This window comes from Helianthus annuus, chromosome 6 (genome assembly GCF_002127325.2).
Source record: "Helianthus annuus cultivar XRQ/B chromosome 6, HanXRQr2.0-SUNRISE, whole genome shotgun sequence".
In the NCBI taxonomy this organism is placed as follows: Eukaryota; Viridiplantae; Streptophyta; class Magnoliopsida; order Asterales; family Asteraceae; genus Helianthus; species Helianthus annuus.
The window spans coordinates 78,875,738-78,894,104 of NC_035438.2; the positions used below are offsets into that span (position 1 = coordinate 78,875,738).

The following is an 18,367-nucleotide window of genomic DNA, read 5'->3' on the forward strand; positions in this document are numbered from 1 at the left end:
CCAACAAATCTTGGAGATCGTATGCATTCAGACCATATGCACTCTCCATTTTAAGCTTTTCAACACTACCATCTGACCTGATCAAAGTCAATACGTGGGTGTCTGAGGATGACTTCCACTTTGGGAATTTTAAGAGATTATCTTAGTTATATTGGTAGGTCCCTCTTGTGAAGGTGACGTTACCCTCAACTTATGGGTCTGAGTCAGAAGAGATATAGTCCCACAAGGTCGAATTAATGAAAGATAATTAAGTAAGTTATTAATGTGAAAAGTGGTGGGCCCCCTTCAACCCTTTGGTCTGAGTTAGCAGGGATACAGTTCTCGCAGGGTTGGTTTAAAGTTTTAATAGTAGTTTATAGATAAGGGGTTCAAGCGGTTTGCACTTCTCCCATGGTGGGTAATGTCCGCTCCTACTCGTGAAGTGTTACTAAGCTTGAACCAGGTTCTCGCATGATCTATACATTAAACGAGACATAAAATTTACCCAACCACCTTTCTAACCCCCTTCCAGGCAATTAACGCGCTTTATATAAACCGTAAAGAACGAATATGTGAATCAACAACATATGAAGAATGATTATATACATTTGCCTTTAATATAAAAAACTAGTTATTAAAGTCATTAATACATACCCAACTAAAAAGTTGTCAAAGATTGTAAATCAAAAAAAGTAATACATAAAAGATTTGTCTTCACCAAGTGATTTAAGAGTTTGGCCAAGCATGGCCTTTGTTTGACAAATACTCTTACGATCGATCTTGGATCCCGATACTACTACACACACTTTAAATGATGGAAGATGGATGATGGTGGTGGATGATGGTGTTGTAGTGGTGGTGGAGTGGTTGCAAGTGAGAGAGAAATGGTTTGCCAAGGGATGGTTTGGAATTGAACCCATTACATCTATTTATAGCTGAAATCAGGGGCTTCACCACAGCCCGTGTCCGCCTGGCACGACCCCGTGCCCATCTCTCTCTCTCTTCCTCATTAATTGCTGTGTCAGGTCTTATACTAACACGGCCCTGTGTGTCAACGGCACGGGCCGTGGCCAATGTACTTGTTGTACTATTGCAGATTCTGCAAATCTTTGAGTTGACCACGCCCCGTGTTGTCCTGGCACGGCACCGTGTTGGCTGTCTGTTTTGTCCTTTGTTGTTATCTTTTCTTCTGCACAGATTCCAGTCTTGAGCACGGCCCATGTCTGGTGGACACGGTCCCGTGTCAGATCTTCTAACCTTGCTATTTTGTTGGTTTGGATGTGGATTGTGGCTTGGCGAGCTACGTCAGTCCTCCTTCTTTGTAATTATGTTGGTTTTTGCTGTTATTTTGCTCCTTTTGCATATTTAAGCTCTTTTGACCCTGTAAATTAAAAAGGAACAGAAAAACAAGCTTTTTCCAACATTAGTACCGAAAAGGGGTTGATTTTACATCATATTTAATACAATTTGTATGTTGTATTTTATGCACATCACACATGTAAGTTGAAAAACGCCAACAAAGTTGGTGAATTCATGTAGATGTTTTGTATCAAATGAATATTTGAAAATGTAAGATGTATTTGAAAAAAACGTTATGTAAACATCTATGAAATCGTTGATCATTAATGTTTTACAAGGACATTAATATGTGTGACGACATAGGAAGCAATCCAAACCTTGACGATTTTTGTGTCGATTACCCTCGACTGGGACATAAAAGCACTCTTCCCTGAGGGTCCTATGGACCAAGAGTGGGGCTCGCCAAAACCCAATAGATCTACCCATTTCCGTTCCTCGGTCTAAACATGATTAATGGTGCTTAAGTACAACCCTATTCGCACGTGTGATGTGGATAAAATGCAACATATAAATTATATCAAACAAGGTGTAAAATCAACCCTTTTTGGTACTAATGTTGGAAAAAGCATGTTTCTTTGTTTACGTTTAATTTTTAGGATCAAAAGAGCTTAAACGCACAAAAGAAACAAATTAATAGTAGAAACCAACACAAATACAAAGAAGAAGGACTGACACGACTCGCCGAACCCCCATCCACATCTAAACCAACAAAAATAACAAAAACAGAAGCTTAGGCACGGGGCCGTGCCCACCAGGCATGGGGTCGTGCCCAGTCAAGATTCCCTGCAGAAAAAGATAACTTCAAAAGACAACATCAAAAGACAAACCAACACGGGGCCGTGCCAACTCAACATGGGACGTGGTCAACTCTAAGATTCGCAGAATCTGAGATAGTATGACAAGTACAATCACCACGGGGCTGTGCTCTGCCACCATGAGGCGTGTTAGTACAAGACCTGACATCTGCAGTTAATGAAGGGAGAGAAAATGAAGGCCACGGGGTTGTGCCTGGTGGGCGCGGGGCCGTGTGAATGATCTGTTTTAAACTATAAATAGGAGTGCTTGGTTTCATTCCGATTCATCCCTTGGCAAACCACTTCTCTGATCTCTCACACTTGCCATTAGTCCACCACCATTACAACACCAACACACACCACCATCATCCATCTTTCATCTTTTAGAGTGTGTAGTAGTCTTAGGATCCAAGATCGATCGTAAGAGTTCTTGTTAAACAAAGGCCATGCTTGGCTAAATCTCTTACATCACTTGGTGAAGACAAATCTTTTATGTGTTACTTTTGATTTCCAATCTTTGGCAACTTTTTATTTGGGTATGTATTAGTGACTTTAATAACTAGTTTTTTATATTGAAGGTGAACTTTACTTAATCATTTCTTCATGTTTCGTTGATTCACTCATTCGTGTCTTTACGGTCTACATAAAGCACGTTAACTGCTTGGAAGGGGGTTAGAAGGGTGTTTGGGTAAAGTTTTTGCCTCGGTCAGTGTATAGATCCTACGAGGACCTAATTTAAGCTTAGTAAGACTTCCCTTAAGGCAGATAGCATCAAATCGGGGGAAATTAGATTTAATGTGCGGAATCCGTTAAATTGAACCGTATTCGTGTGCGAAAATGTAAATAAACGTCTTTTTATAAAGTATCAATGACAACCGGACAGAGTTTCGACTCCATCTAAACACTAGAACACTCGAAATCAAAGAAACATGACGAAAACGAGAGTGTTCTTGATGTTGAGCTTGATGAACTTATGAAGAAGTTGAAGATATTTCGTGTGGATCAGTCTTCTATGATGTGTTCTCTGACGTGTATTATGAGCGGATGTGGTTAGGTACTTATAACCTTCTCCGAACCGTGCAAATATGCCTTCTCTATTCGTGCGACTTGGCAAATCTAATTCATACGAGTTGCATGTCTTTCACATCCGTGATAACTGGCTAAATCCTTGCATGCTTATTGTCTCATTCGTGCAAGTTGTCACTCACATTCATTGAAATTTGAAGTATCCATGCATGCATTTGTATATTATTTATTTATGATGTCATTATTAAATAATGATGACATCACCCTTGATCATGTTCAGTCTCTTCGTATCGTATCGGACTACATCCTGACCTGGTCTGATATATCCTAATAACACCTAGCGAAACATTTGTCCAGTATTTTACAGACTCAAGACTTTAAACATTACAAATACAGACAAATTTCTAACTATGGACACAAATAGTGCACTCACATACTCCCCTGATGAAACGATGGTTAACCAAGAGAGGTTAATTCACTGGTCTCGTCAAGTAGGGTTAATCCCTTCTTCCGAGGATCGGTGGCTGGATCGTTCGCTGATCGGTGTCCTGCACAAGGAAAACACACCGTGACTCGTAACAAGGAGGATGGGGTGGGTGGTGCTCCTTGTTACCACTCTCCAGCATGAGAATCAGTAATTTTCTTGAGAGCAAAGTGTGTGATAGTAGTAAGAGTGTGAGAGTTGATAAGTGATACCTCAAACCTGGTCTGGGATGGGTATATATAGCCGAGGAGTGAAGGAGGGTAATTGGGTGGCTAGACTGACAACGCGCAGCCCCTTGTAGGTGTGCCAGGCGCGTAGGCCATGGAGGTGACACCACGTCCCACTATGGCTGTCAGTCTGTGTGCCAGCATTGCTTACATGTGGGCTGACAGACGACTGTCATCAGTGTCACTTGCTGTTTTGGCCACCTGAGTCAAGGTGTCAGTCCCTCTTGCATCGTCAATAGGATGCGGTGCTAGGCCGCATCGCTATCTGCGGTAACCGCGGTTGTTTCCGCGTCCCTCGCTTTGACGAAGATGTGTACAGGATGCGGTGTTAAGCCGCTTCGCTACGTGCGGTAACTGTTGTTGTTACCGCATCCCTTGTCGTGACGAAACCATCCGTTTTCATACACAAGGTAAGTCTTCTCATCACTTGACCGATTGGAATCGTCGGCCGCGTTCGTGCGTGCCGCACGGACGCAGATAAGTCCTTGCTGGTGGGAGTATTTGATAAGGGTGATGGTCACTCGCGATTGCTTTGGTGTGAGATTTGGGACCATACCCCTTCAAGTCCCCCTAGTCCAGTGTTGTTTCCTCATGCAAGTTGCAGGTGGGGGGAATAATGGACTATTAGGTCGAGTGGGTACTTTTGAAATCGGTTTGGAGAAGATTCTAGGCCCGGTCGGTTGCTCCTGCTTCGAGTAAATCAATTCGGAGATCTGGTAGAGTCGTGTGACGTCTCTTCCGGACCGGTGAGCAAGTTCATGCTGATGCTGAAACATCAGCTGATGACTTTGGTAGTGTGGTCTACCTTTTTTTGATGTCATCAAACCTGATCACCACCTGTTGGTGTGCCGAACCAACCTTTGAGATGGTAACCGAAGATGAGTATGAACTCTTCATTGCCCGCAACTCTAGCTGTAACCTTTGCGGCTGCGGATGCAATGTGTTTGGTGCCATGCCGGCACTTTATGTTTATCAACTGAACATGAAACGATGATCCCTACTTTGTGGGGTGTTCGTGTTGTTACAGTTTAGCTCTCAAGTAACCGCACGTCCTTTGTGGTTACTGTGACGCCACAGGAAAACCATGCAACTTAACTAGCTTCCTCAGTGAGTACGTACCAAATTTCGGGACGAAATTTCTTTCAACTTGGGGATAATGTGACAACTCGTATGTGAGACTCCTCTTTGTGTGCTTCGATGTAACTTGTTTGAACTATACGTGACTAGCGGACGTGTTTGATTGTAATGTAATATTATGTATTATGTGCTACGTGATGATATGTGCATGTTATAAGTTTGGTTGCATAACACTTGTCCGGTCGCACAAGCCATTGGGCCGCACTTTATTCCTTTTCTCTCACACGCTACTCGGCCCACTATCACTATGCTTGACTCGAGACCAAAAGACAACCCAAAGATGGGTTCGCCCCACTCACCCATTACGCATACATGAACCCTTAGGGGGTGTAGTTTCTCATTGTTTGCAAAACACCAACACACACAAAACCCTAAAGCTCTCCCTCCTCTTGGAAACCCAACGGCAGCCCCCTCCTACTCGAAGCCCTTCCCGTCGATCTAATCAACCTATTCGAACATCACGGTTAGTGTTCCATCGTTGCTAGTTGCTATGTTACGTGGTGTTGCGATTTCTACGATCTTATGTGATAGCTAGGGTTCATGCTAGTAGAGTTATTCACGAAATTTTGCTTGTAAATCTGGGACATGTATTAGATTTTGATGTTAACATATGTGAGGAAACTGTTTGTTTGATGATTGGAATCATATAATAGCAAAACTGTTAGAAGGATTGTATGATGATCTATGTTTATTTAGAACCGATTGCTTGTGCTGAATTGAGGAGTTTCGAACATATGATTTGTGGTATTGATTGTTTTGTTGTACATATGACTTAGGGTTACATGATAGTCCTTGAATTCGTTAATCACATGATCTGATCATATGTTCCATAGGATATTGATTTGTTGTTCTTGAATTGATGATGATTACAGTGATATGAATATGTTTGAATGCTGATTAATGATTGATTTGATTCGGTTTGAAACTGCCAAAACTGTTAGCAAATGTTACAGAGATAATTGAGCTGAAAATAAGGAAATCTGTTACATTCATGATCTCGATATGGGTTGCGAGTCGAGAACTCATAGTCTCGACTCGAGACCACACATCATCAGCACAAACAGCATAACTCGAGACCATGGTTGCGGGTCCTGTTGCGACTCGAGACCGTCTAGTCTCGACTAGTACATGCATGACTCGAGACCTTCTTAGTTGCGACTCGAGAACACCAAGACTTCAACTCGAGACCGCACAGTCTCGACTCGGGATCTCTAGTCTCGACTCGAGACCATATGCACGGGAACACTGTTTTGGACTTGCAAACTATTACGAGCCCAACCATTTGGGCCGCATACTTGGATTTCGCTTATTTACGTAACTGTACTGTTGAACTTGTAATGTGGTTGAACTGCCATGATTATACGTGTACGCCATGATCAATACTTGTATGCAACTAGATGGAATATGTGTAGAAAACATACGTGCACTACTTGAATACGAACCTGACTTGTATAGTAACCATGGTAGGACGTGGTTGACCACCAAATAGCTTGATTGGCTTTTCTGTGTATCTGCCGAGCAAACCAAGGTGAGTTCACACTCATACCAAGGCATGGGATTCCCTGTGGGTAGGGAATGGGATTGAAGGATTGGGATTGAACAATTACTTGTACTTACACTATTACTAGACTATATACCATCATCACCGGATGCGAAGGATCCATACGTAAAACCTACGTATACTTGTACTTATCACCGTCCTCAGGTTGAGAAGGACACTTACGTAAAACCTACGTAAACTTATATTCACTACTACCTCGGGCTGTGACAGGCACTTACGTAAAACCTACGTAAACCCCCGCGTACCACTGTCCTCGAGTTAAGAACGACACTTACGTAAAACCTACGTAAGCCTCGTACGTACTACTGTTCTTGGGTTAAGAAGAACACTTATGATCGCCTCACGGATCAGGCAATGGAACAGAACAGGCTGCCTAAACGTATCAGCGCTACTGCTATCGCTACCACTTCAGCTACTCCTGCTACTCCTAGTGACAACAAGCGAAAATGGGAGGGGGATTCCAGCAAGGGTTCAGCTTCAGTTCAGTCTCAAGTTCAGCAGCGAAAGACTGACAACTATCAGAGCCCTGGTTAGCAATCTTCGGGCAATCAGGGAAGGGGTGTGTATCGAGGAAATCACCCCAGATGCAACAATTGTAACAGACACCACAGTGGCCAGTGCAACAAGGGTCATTATCAGAGGTGTCTCAAGATGGGTCATGAGGCTAAGGATTGTAGGAGCCCACGGCCTATAACTCAGAACCAGCAGCAGCAGCAAACACCGCAGAATCAGCAACAGGGCAACAAGGGATGTTTTCATTGTGGCGCCGAAGGTCACTTCAAAAGACACTGCCCCCAGTTGAACCGAAACCAGAAGAACAACAAAAACAATAACCAAGGCAACGGAAACAACAACGGGGGGAATAACAATGATGGGAACAACGGCGCTAGGGGTCGTGCATTTGTGCTGGGGCAGGGTGACGCAAGGAATGACCCTAACGTGGTTATGGGTAAGTTTCTTCTTGACGACTTTTATGTTACTGTTTTATTTGATTCGGGAGCGGATACCAGTTACGTGTCTCTAAAGTTAGTCAAATGTTAAAACGTACACCAACACCCTTAAACACCAATCATGTCGTAGAGTTAGCCAACGATAAAAGTCTAGAGGCCACACACATAGTTCAGGGTTGTAATCTTATCCTCGCTGGTTAGACTTTCTCTATCGATCTCATTCCTATAGCTCTGGGTAGTTTCGGCATCGTCATTGGTATGGATTGGTTGTCCCAACAGCAAGCAGAGATCTTATGCAAGGAGAAGATTGTTCGTATTCCCCATTCTGGTAAGGAACCTCTCGAAGTTTAAGGCGACAAGAGTGGTGCCGTGGTTGGCATCATCTCCTTCCTGAAGGCCCAGAAATGTTTACGAAAGGGTCACACTGCCCATTTGGCACTTGTTACTGACGCATCAACGAAAGAGAAGAGATTGGAGGATATCCCAGTTGTACGTGATTTTCCTCAAGTGTTTCCTGAAGACTTACCTGGTCTACGCCTCACCGCCAGGTCAAATTCCAGATCGAGCTAGCTCCTGGAGCAGCACCCATAGCTCGTGCACCGTATTGCTTAGCTCCATCAGAATTAGAAGAACTGTCCAAACAACTACAAGAGATCTTGGATAAGGGCTTTATTCGTCCTAGCTCTTCGCCTTGGGGAGCTCCAGTGCTATTCGTGAAGAAGAAAGACGGTACCTTCAGGATGTGCATAGATTATCGCGAACTCAACAAGGTGACAGTGAAGAATCGCTATCCCCTTCCACGTATTGATGATTTGTTCGATCAGTTGCAAGGATCGAGCTACTACTCAAAGATAGATCTGAGGTCAAGCTACCATCAGCTGAGAGTCCGGGATGAGGACGTCTCCAAAACAGCATTTAGAACTCGCTACGGCCACTACGAGTTCCTAGTCATGCCATTCAGGCTAACGAACGCGCCTGCAGTCTTCATGGATCTTATGAACAGAGTATGCAAGCCTTATTTAGACAAGTTTGTCATTGTCTTCATCGACGACATCCTGATCTACTCCAAGAATCAGGAGGAACACGAGCAGCATTTGCGACTTATTTTGAAGCTCCTTCGAATAGAACAGTTATACGCCAAGTTTTCGAAATGCGACTTCTGGCTTCGTGAAGTCCACTTTCTAGGACACGTGGTAAACAAGGACGGGATTCATGTGGATCCATCCAAGGTAGACTCGATCAGGAATTGGCCTGCACCACGTACACCAACGGAGATACGCCAATTCTTGGGTTTGGCAGGTTATTACAGGAGGTTTATCAAGGATTTTTCCAAGATTGCACAGCCGCTTACACTACTGACATAGAAGGGTGTCACCTACCATTGGGGTAGTACTCAGGAAACAGCTTTTCAGCACTTAAAAGATAGGCTCTACAACGCACCTATTCATTCATTGCCAGAGGGCACGGACAATTTTGTGGTTTACTGTGACGCATCCATTCAGGGTCTTGGATGTGTGTTAATGCAACGTGACAAGGTCATTGCTTATGCGTCACGTCAACTTAAGGTTCATGAACGGAACTATACTACGCATGATTTAGAGCTGGGAGCTGTTGTTTTTGCACTTAAGATATGGCGACATTACCTGCACGGTACCAAGTGCACTATCTACACCGATCACAGGAGTCTCGAGCATATCTTCAAACAGAAGGAATTGAACATGCGTCAACGTCGATGGGTTGAGCTACTAAATGATTACGAATGCGCCATCAAATATCATCCAGGCAAAGCCAATGTTGTGGCGGACGCTCTCAGTCGGAAGGATACTACGCCTAGGCGCGTACGAGCACTACAACTTACTATTCAGTCTGGTCTTCCTGCTCAGATACGAGATGCTCAGGTAGAAGCATTGAAACCAGAAAACGTTAGGGCTGAAGCCTTACGTGGCTCAAGGCAACGATTAGAACAGAAGGAAGACGGCGCCTATTATGTAACGGGTCGTATTTGGGTCCCCCTATATGGCAACTTACGCGAGCTTGTAATGGACGAAGCACATAAGTCTCGCTACTCGGTACATCCAGGTTCGGATAAAATGTACCTCGATCTCAGAACTACGTAACATAGCGACTTACGTTGGTAAGTGTTTGACTTGTGCGAGGGTCAAGGCAGAATATCAGAAACCATCAGGCCTGCTTCAGCAACCCAAGATACCACAATGGAAATGGGAGGAAATTTCCATGGATTTTGTTACTGGCCTACCTAGATCTCAATGTGGAAATGATACTATTTGGGTGATCGTGGATCGACTCACAAAGTCTGCACACTTCCTAGCTATTAAGGAAACGGACAAGTTCTCTACTCTAGCGACGTATATCTCAAGGAAGTTGTCTCAAGGCACGGGGTGCCGACTTCTATTATCTCCGATCATGATGCACGATTTACTTCAGAACTGTGGCAAGCGATGCACAAATCTTTTGGCTCTCGATTAGACATGAGCACAGCCTATCACCCTCAGACGGATGGGCAGTCTGAGCGCACGATTCAAACCCTAGAAGACATGCTTCGGGTATGTGTTATCGATTTCGGCAGCAGCTGGGAAAAACATCTCCCTTTGGTGGAGTTTTCGTATAATAACAGTTACCACATCAGCATTCAAGCCGCTCCATTCGAGGCATTGTATGGACGTAAATGCCGGTCACCTCTCTGTTGGGCAGAGGTGGGGGATAGTCAAATCACAGGTCCAGAAATGGTAGTTGATGCTACTAAACGGATTGCACAGATACGGCAACGCATGGCGGCGGCCCGTGACCGTCAGAAAAGCTAAGCTGATAAGCGCAGGAAACCACTCGAGTTCCAGGTTGGGGATCGAGTGCTACTCAAAGTCTCACCTTGGAAAGGTGTAGTTCGTTTTGGCAAACGAGGCAAGCTCAATCCGCGGTATGTCGTACCGTTCGAAATCATAGAAAGAATAGGCAAAGTGGCCTACAGACTAAACCTACCAGCAGAACTCGGTGCAGTTCACAACGTTTTTCACGTGTCGAATCTGAAGAAGTGTCTGTCAGATGAGACCCTTATAGTTCCTTTGAAGGAGCTCACTATCGACGAGCAGTTGCGATTCGTCGAGGAACCAGTAGAAATCATGGACCGGGATGTTAAGGTCCTCAAGCAAACCAGAATACCTCTTGTTCAAGTTCGTTGGAACTCCAGTCGTGGCCCAGAGTTCACCTGGGAACGCGAGGACCAAATGAAACAAAAGTATCCTCAACTGTTCGGAAACAGTACAACCACTGCTAAGGCTGAAGCTACTGCGGAATTTCGGGACGAAATTCCAAACCAACGGGGGAAGGATGTGACGCCCCAGGAAAACCAAGAAAACCATGCAACTTAACTAGCTTCCTCAGTGAGTACGTACCAAATTTCGGGACGAAATTTCTTTCAACTTGGGGATAATGTGACAACTCGTATGTGAGACTCCTCTTTGTGTGCTTCGATGTAACTTGTTTGAACTATACGTGACTAGCGGACGTGTTTGATTGTAATGTAATATTATGTATTATGTGCTACGTGATGATATGTGAATGTTATAAGTTTGGTTGCATAACACTTGTCCGGTCGCACAAGCCATTGGGCCGCACTTTATTCCTTTTCTCTCACACGCTACTCGGCCCACTATCACTATGCTTGACTCGAGACCAAAAGGCAACCCAAAGATGGGTTCGGCCCACTCACCCATTACGCATACATGAACCCTTAGGGGGTGTAGTTTCTCATTTTTTGCAAAACACCAACACACACAAAACCCTAAAGCTCTCCCCCCTCTTGGAAACCCGACGGCAGCCCCCTCCTACTCGAAGCCCTTCCCGTCGATCTAATCAACCTATTCGAACATCACGGTTAGTGTTCCATCGTTGCTAGTTGCTATGTTACGTGGTGTTGTGATTTCTACGATCTTATGTGATAGCCAGGGTTCATGCTAGTAGAGTTATTCATGAAATTTTGCTTGTAAATCTGGAACATGTATTAGATTTTGATGTTAACATATGTGAGGAAAATGTTTGTTTGATGATTGGAATCATATAATAGCAAAACTGTTAGAAGGATTGTATGATGATCTATGTTTATTTAGAACCGATTGCTTGTGCTGAATTGATGAGTTTTGAACATATGATTTGTGGTATTGACTGGTTTGTTGTACATATGACTTAGGGTTACATGATAGTCCTTGAATTCGTTAATCACATGATTCGATCATATGTTCCATAGGATATTGATTTGTTGTTCTTGAATTGATGATGATTACGGTGATATGAATATGTTTGAATGCTGATTAATGATTGATTTGATTCGGTTTGAAACTGCCAAATCTGTTAGCAAATGTTACAGAGATAATTGAGCTGAAAATAAGGAAATCTGTTACATTCATGATCTCGATACGGGTTGCGAGTCGAGAACTCATAGTCTCGACTCGAGACCATACATCATCAACACAAACAGCATAACTCGAGACCATGGTTGCGGGTCCTGTTGCGACTCGAGACCGTCTAGTCTCGACTAGTACATGCATGACTCGAGACCTTCTTAGTTGCGACTCGAGAACACCAAGACTTCAACTCGAGACCGCATAGTCTCGACTCGGGATCTCTAGTCTCGACTCGAGACCATATGCACGGGCACACTATTTTGGACTTGCACACTGTTACGAGCCCAACCATTTGGGCCGCATACTTGGACTTCGCTTATTTACGTAACTGTACTGTTGAACTCGTAATGTGGTTGAACTGCCATGATTATACGTGTACGCCATGATCAATACTTGTATGCAACTAGATGGAATATGTGTAGAAAACATACATGCACTACTTGAATACGAACCTGACTTGTATAGTAACCATGGTAGGACGTGGTTGACCACCAAATAGCTTGATTGGCTTTTCTGTGTATCTGCCGAGCAAACCAAGGTGAGTTCACACTCATACCAAGGCATGGGATTCCCGGTGGGTAGGGAATGGGATTGAAGGATTAGGATTGAACAATTACTTGTACTTACACTGTTACTAGACTATATACCATCGTCCCCGGATGCGAAGGACCCATACGTAAAACCTACGTATACTTGTACTTATCACTGTCCTCAGGTTGAGAAGGACACTTACGTAAAACCTACGTAAACTTATATTCACTACTGCCTCGGGCTGTGACAGGCACTTATGTAAAACCTACGTAAACCCTCGCGTACCACTGTCCTCGAGTTAAGAAGGACACTTATGTAAAACCTACGTAAGCCTCGTACGTACTACTGTTCTTGGGTTAAGAAGAACACTTATGGTTGCCCCTAGTCTAGTACATATACACATGGGAAGCCCCCACCAAATGAACATACAAATGACTTAGTAAATGACGCATGACGATGCAACGAACTTACTATTAGGAACTTGCTTACTGTGAACTCGCTCAACTAGTTGTTGACTCTCTGTTACATGCCTTGCAGGACAATAGGTACTCATGGAGCTTGCACGGGAGGTGCGGTCTTTGTGGGAACATGGACTGTTGAGTTCCATGTTAAACATTTACACTTTATGAACTTATACTCATGTTTGGGTTTTCACAATTATGCTTCCGCTATACTTTAACTATGTTTGGTTTTGACCACCTTTTATATTGATGGGTTGAATTTTAAATTAATACTTGCAATGTTCAATATGATTGGTGGCTTGATCCTGGTCATGTCATGCCTCCATGTAGTAGTACTCCGCGTGTGGATTTTAGGGGTGTGACAGTTACCTCGTTCCCAAGCATCGTTGGCCATGTTTGGTCGAACAATGTGAGGAACTGTCCTGCATTGTTGGCCTTGTTTGGTCGAACAATGTGAGGAACTATCATGCATTGTTGGTCGTGTTTGGTCGAACAATGCGAATAGTTCAGGTGAACTATTGGCAAATAAACATGGTCATAGGCATGCTTGTACCCACCATTGTTTATTCTATGCGGTCAATTGGTAGGTAAACAACGTCATAAGCGGACTTGTTTCCACCATTGCTTGGCTTGTTGCTCAATGAGATCACCGTGTTACTTAGGAATCTGGGTGAAGCTCGCCCGCATTCGTTCTGTAGCCACTTTCGGCTTTAGGAAGTTTGTGATCAGTTTTCCTTGAAGTAGCTTTGATCATCTGTGTGATGACTTAATCGTGGCTCTTCTGTAGCTACCGTTTCCATAGTCATGGATCGGCCGCAGCGACTCATGAGTGTCTGCGGTTTGTAACAGAAGACTCGCTTTAAAAGAGGGTTGCACTTGATTTCCTCTTGAAGGTTCAAGAGTCAGGGTTGCTGATGTGCGGTCGCTCATCATACCTATCCTTTCCCTATTGAGAAGCTGTTTATTTCCCCTCTGTGGTTGTGAACCAGAAACGAGGGATTTGAAGCTTGAAGGAGTTTTGGTTTACCTGTTCCTTAGCAAATTAACCATCATAACCGATAACCGAACCATAACTGACATAACCGAACCACTATTAACCGATAACCAACATAACCAATGGTTATGGTTATGAAACTTTGTTTAACCGAACAATTGGTTATGGTTACAGTTATGAAACTTTGGTTAACCGATATAACCGAAACCGAACCGAACTTGTAATGTTAAGTTTTTATAATGGATTTATGTTTAACATTAACCATATAGAAGTTTTTTTTGTTAAGATAAAAGTATGTTATTAACAAAATAATCTTGATGTAGATGCCCTTTATATTGATGAAAAAAATGAGGTGTTATGATTGTAATTTTTTTTGAAAGTTACCTTATTAAAGATAATCCCTCATCAGTTATCGTATAAAAATGTAGTTTAACCAAAAAATGTAGTCTTGGTTATCGTATAAAAAAACACCCAAGTTAAGTCCAAACCATGCGCACCCCTATTTATTTCAAAGCTTGATTGGGTAAATAACCAAAATTGACCAAAACCGAACCATAACCGACTTTCTAACCGATTAACCATAACCGAAATTCGGTTATGGTTATGGTTAAGGAATTCCATAACCGAAGCTAGCGGTTATGGTTATGGTTAACGGTAAAAACCGAACCAAACCGACCCATGCACACCCCTAGTAGCTACCGTTTCCATAGTCATGGATTGGCCGCAGCGACTCATGAGTGTCTGCGGTTTGTAACAGAAGACTCGCTTTAAAAGAGGGTTGCACTTGATGTGGCTCTTGAAGGTTCAGGAGTCAGGGTTGCTGATGTGCGGTCACTTATCATACCTATCCTTTCCCTATTGAGAAGCTGTTTATTTCCCCTCTGTGGTTGTGAACCGGAAATGAGGGATTTGAAGCTTGAAGGAGTTTTGGTTTACCTATTCCTGAGATGCGGTTTTCGCAATCCAAAAAACACTGCTGGTTCTGAGTATCTGACACACCTGTGCGGGATCGTGTGTGTTATTCTCCGCATATTCCACGTGAGGAAATGAAGCTAAGAAGAGGTTGGTTATCCCTCCTTTACATAGTATGTATATATATTTTCTCTTTTTTAAGGGGGTATGTAAAAAACGACATGCTGTATGGGTTATGGTGCGAGACACCAAAGAAACTGCATGCCGCTTAGATGAAGATTGTCTTTGTTTTGTCGCTTATTGTATACGTGGTATGTCGCACGTGCGGGTTGGTGGAGGTTGGTGAGATTTAGCTGGCATGTGCTGAACTGAAAGGACGTTTGCACTGCCCAAGACCATAAATGCACTGTAGCAAGAGTGCAAAAGGTCGTGTATTGTCAGGCGCGTGGGCGGCCACGCGCGCGTGATAACCGTCAGAAAAACCGTCGCTTCACACGTGGCGACTTATGACGGGCTCCGAAAGCGCACGTCTGTTCGGTTACCGTGATCGCATTTGTAACGCCCCAAAATTCAAATTATCTAGTTGTTAATATGTTAGTACGTTTAAAAAAAAGAAACAGAATAACTAGGTTATTAAACCTAGTTAAAAGTTTGGTTAAAATAAATAAGGATAAGAAATTTAGTTATATAATGAATAGGTTACAAACATGAGGGGTGGTTTTTGAATAAATAGAAAGATTATATATAAAATAAAAATAAAAACCCCAACTACCCATACCTGGGCGTGGAACGATCGAACAGAGAGGAGAAAGAAAATGGTGAAACCCTAATTCATGAGCAGACCTTCAAATTGAAAGGGGAATTGAAGCCTAGTTGAATGCATGAACTAAGAATGATGATCCTCTAAGCATACCCAACATCAAGTAAGTCGAAATTTGCAATTTTGTGATGTTTGATTTTGTGGGTCTAGTATAATTCAGGTATGTAATGCAAAAATTGGTATGAATAATGGTTGCTAAAACATCAAGAGATGTTAAATTTTGAATATGAGCATGGATTAGGCAAAACCCACTTGTATGTTAAAAGATGGTTAAAAAGTTGTGAAATTCTACTTGCAATTTAGATAAATGTTGATGATATTATGATTAATAGCTGATTTAGAACAATATGCATATGGCTAGGGTGGCAAATTGTGAAGTTGGGATTGCTTATGTGAATCAATGGGTGAACTAGGAAGAATGTACTACAATTAGTTGTACAATGTGCACCAAATGGTGTATGCACACCAAGTGTATGATGAAATGCTTGTGTGATGGTTTTAGATGAAATTGTACATAAGTGATGGATGGAAATGTCTAGAATGTATTAATGAAGTGATCAATGATAGACTATTATGAGATATGCGTTTTGGTTAGACTTGTTGTCACAATTGTAAGATTTATGTAAGACATATGGTACGTGTTATATGTATGTGTGTTTAATGCGGTGGTGTGATGAATTACATGAGAATTAAAGGATGTGAAATTGAGTATATGCTTTATACTTGTTAGAATTGATTCACGTACCGCACGAGCATGGAAAGCAAGTGGTAAAGAAAAGAGGAAGCAAGGCAACGGAAGCATGTACGAAACGGACACTCGAGGTAAGTGATTCTAGTTTCACTTCTTAGCTTGTTTAAATAAGGTAGTGTTCTAGATAATTGAGTATGTTACGAAGTCAAACATGGATTTAACGGGTCAAAAACTAGGTAGCGGGGTAAGGTAAGGATTCGACCATTAAGGCATGAGTGTTAGTATTAGAATGATTTAGGGGCTTGGACAAATGTTATTTTACGTTTTGGGACGTTCGGGGTGCACGAACAGGGGTCGAAACGGTGAAAATAAGCAAAAACGGAGAGCTGATCTGCAGAGGGGCGTCCCCGACGCCGCTACCAGCGTCGTCGACGCTGGTGGGTTTTGGCCGACGCCCTATGTTGCTAGTTAAGTTAGTTTCTTTGTTTTCTTTGATTCTCGGGCCCCGTAAGCCCATTCCTAAGCCCCCGTTAGACCCCCGTCATGCACCCTAACTTTACCAAATAGTTGGGTGAGTTATGGATGAGTAAGGAACCCGTTTTAAAGCTTCCGAAATGCAACCCAAATTTAAGAGAGAGTTTTTATCAAGTATGGGTAAGAAGGGAACTTTCTTGTGGGTATGCATAAGGATAAAATAAGTAGTTATACATGTGGGTATGTGTTGATTGTATGTAAGTAATTGGAACTCGTAGGTGAGTATGACTATGAACGCGTAAGTATGGAGATTTATGTGTATGTAATTTACATGTATAGACGTGTGTGTTTAGGACTTGCATGTAATATTGTGTAAGATGTAAATTGTAAGCTTTTGTACGAATAGAAAGGTATGTATGCATGGATTAGAATTTAAATATATGCACGAATGAATGAGACTTGTTTATGCGTATATGTGGACTTATTCATATGAATGAAATCTAACGATGCTAACCGTTTACCTATTGAGAATGAAATGGAAATGCAGGTATACAAATAATGGAAGTTGTAGGTTTGACACTAAAATCCAATGATGGTGTTCGAATGGATGGATGAATGGATTAACATAAGCGAAAGCATGAGATGTTGACGCCTAACTATGTATGTTTAAAACTTATGTATGATGTCACTGGTTGCTAATGATGTGGTTGTATGTGATGTCTACAGGTTGCGTGGATTTAGCATCATTATGAAGGATAGAAAGATTGAAGATCGAGTCAAGAGTAAAGGATTGTACGGGAAAGATCGGTCACATAGTTTAGCAAATGTAGGTCTGAAGTATTAATATAATGGAACGTGGTAAATCCTTTTTAATGAATGTATGACATTTGATATTCGAACTTTCCTGTAAGTACTATGTCTATTAAAGAACGAAATTTTAGGTTCATATTTTCCGCTGTGTTGTATTTTTTTAAGTTATTACAAGTTAGTCTTACAGGGAATTGTTCATAATACGAATGGGTCATGCCCGATTTTTGTTAAATTATAGCATGATAATATTACTTTTGGATTAAGAAATTTGGGCGTTACAGCATTAAATGCGATGGGTATAAAAGGGGAAACCTTTTAGGGTTTCCCCTAACTAGTCCCTCTAAACCATCTACTACTGCTCCAGTAGTCTTGATCCGCCGTCGTCGCCGATGGCGAAGGAGGAGGCGGAAGTTAACGCCCGTGGTATGTTCTTGCCAGTGTTGAAGTGGTGATGTGCGCAAAATGCAACATATATATTACATCAAATGTGGCATAAAACTAACCCTTTTTAGTACTAATGTTGGAAAAAGTGTGTTTTTGTCTTCCTTTTGTATTTTCAAGATTAAATGAGCTTAAATGAACAAAAGAAGCAGCTAAATCTAACATAAATACAAGAAAAGGAATAAACGTAGCATGCCCGACCCCTCGACAGCATCCTCCCAAGCAAAAAAAGAGAACAGAAGGCTGCACACGCCCCGTGCTCAATGAGCACGGGGGCGTGCCCAAGTGTCTGCAGAAA

The 18,367-nt window shown here is 42.5% G+C and overlaps 1 long non-coding RNA gene across 1 annotated transcript; it reads left to right on the top strand.

Moving 5' to 3' along the window:
- Positions 1 to 16,395: 16,395 nt before the first annotated feature.
- On the top strand, positions 16,396 to 17,751 carry LOC110864094. The gene is made up of 3 exons (XR_002549617.1): positions 16,396 to 16,475; positions 17,366 to 17,462; positions 17,545 to 17,751. It is a non-coding gene; the product is annotated as an uncharacterized LOC110864094 (long non-coding RNA).
- The last annotated feature ends 616 nt before the right edge of the window (positions 17,752 to 18,367 follow it).